The sequence below is a fragment of the Coenobita brevimanus genome, chromosome 71, assembly GCF_032717465.1.
Source record: "Coenobita brevimanus isolate Jiangsu-jjx chromosome 71, ASM3271746v2, whole genome shotgun sequence".
Lineage (NCBI taxonomy): Eukaryota > Metazoa > Arthropoda > Malacostraca > Decapoda > Coenobitidae > Coenobita > Coenobita brevimanus.
In genome coordinates, this window is record NC_137024.1 from 2,195,139 (window position 1) to 2,197,576 (window position 2,438).

Here is a 2,438-nt window from a genome sequence, read left to right on the forward strand (position 1 = left end):
CCCACTCTGGGGATACCTTATGTGATGACAGTGTGTGAAGTTATGACTGGTTCTGATTTGCTTATGTGATGATACCATGTGGGGTGGAGGAATTCCCGTCAACTTTAGAGATGATACGCTCTATGTCAGAGTTATACTGTACATATCTATATCTTAATCTATCTATCCATCCACCAATCTATTCATTCCCCTATCTATCTATCTATAAAATTTGTATGCAAGGAAGAAGGAAAAAAGGGCCAGATACCGGCAAGATTGCTCCTTTCAAGGAAAAATAAAAACAAAATAACAGAGAGCCAAATTCAAGGTCCGTTCATTTCGAGATGCCTAGACACACTGCATTTGAGACTGAAGATCACAGGCAGTAAAAAATATAGACAGAGGAAGACAGTTCCAAAGCTGAACTGCTGCATAAGTGAATGACTGAGAGTAGCAGTTAACTCTTGCATTAGAGTTGGACAGCTAAAGGGATGAGAGCTTGTTTATAGACGGGTGCTACACACACGCCGTAGTGGTATAGGCACGCAAGCAGACAGTTTTGAGGAGCAGTGACCATTGAAGTAGCGACAGAAAGGAGATAAAGATGCGACATTGCAGCGAAGTGACAGAGCTTGAAGGAGCCAAAAAGAAAATAAGATTTAATGAGGTGAAAAGTCTTTGACTCCACTTTGTTGAGGAGAGTTGTAATAAGGGAGCCTCCCCACACATGAGAGCTGTACTCTACACAGGAGTGAATAAACCCCTGTATAAAGTCAACAACTGTGCAGAGGTAAAGAAGGCATAGAGTCGGCTTAGCACATCTAATCTCTTGGAAGCAGATTTTACTAGAGGGGTAATATGATCTTTCCAAGATAAACTTCGAGAGACTGAAACCTCTAGTATGTTCACTGATGATGCAGGATTGAGTTAGATATTGCTGATTATTAGTGAATACTCCTGCGGAAGATTCTGACAGGTCGAAAGATGTAAGAACTGAGTTGTTGATGCATTCAAAACAACAAGATTTCTTTTTCTCCAATCAGAGATATGACCCAAGTCAGATATATAGGTGTGCCATAGCTTGATCCCTTGTTTGTTCAACTAACTGCTGAGATGAACACTGCTAGAAGTGAATGGAAAGGTGAAGGGTGGAGTCATCAGCGTATGAATGGATAGGGTTGGATGTATGTACAGCTTAGGTCAATGTTAAACGGAAGGGAGTTGGTAACAGGACAGAGCCCTGAGGAACACCACTATTGATAGCCCTAGGAGAAGAACGGTGGCCGTCTACAACAGCAGCTACAGAACGACCAGAAAGGAAGCTAGAGATGAAGGCACAGGTAGAAGGATAGAAATTGTAAGACAGCAGTTTGGAAATTAAAGATTTATGCCAGACTCGACTGAAAGCTTTTGAGATGTCAAGCGCTAAGGAGAAACTTTCACCTCAGTCCCGAAAGGAGGATGACGAGGAGTCTGAAAGGAAAGTGAGAAGATTGTCAATGTAGCGTCCAAGGCAGAACCCCTACTGACGATCGGAGAGAAGGTTATGATAGGAAAAGTGCTTTTTTTTTTTTGTTGAGAACAGATTAAAAAATTTTAAAAATACAGGATGTTAAAGCACCTGGGCAATAGTTAGAGGGCTGGGAACGGTTACCCTTCTTTAGGACAGGCTGAATGAGAGCTAACTTCCAGCAAGAAGGAAAGTTGACACACAAAGGTAAAGTTCTTGACGGCAACAGGAGGGACCATGTCCATGTGCCTTGTTAGTACTGAGGGCAGTGATGGCCGGGAATCGAACCCGGGACCTCTAGATAGAAGCCAGGCACCGCTATCACAACACGGCGTGACAAATGCCAAGCCACCTGAATTCTGTGAAGAACCAGGTAAATTCATTAGGAGATGGTATTTTCCAACCCGAATCCATAATTCAGTCATCTGGATTTAAGCTTAGCGCAAATCGGTAAGTGACAATAGTTTTTAATCTAACCCTGCCAGTACAAGTGCTTATCAAGTGACCTCAGTGACCCTCAATCCATCTCTCAACCCCTTCACACCCAACTACATTATGCTAAGGCTTACATAAAAAAAGAAATTGCGCTCTTTGCTAGAACCTTACAAAGGGTACACTACAAACAAATAAAAATACTGTACTGCAATTGCTCACCCAGAATCAATTAAGGTAGAGGGACTATGAACAGGAAGTACATTATATAACAGACAAGAACGGAGAAATAAGCGTCGTTATGTGAAACCTATTACAGGGAAACGTTACCTCACTCGGGGAACACACACAAGGCAATCTGAAATTTGCTTATCAACTGTAAATGAAGTAACCACAACTAACGTAAAAGAGACTCGTACCAACACAGAAGATAATGCAGGCAATGATACAGGTAGAATAAGCAATCACTTAAATATTCCACGGTACTCTAATACTGATGATGCGCTACCAGATACCT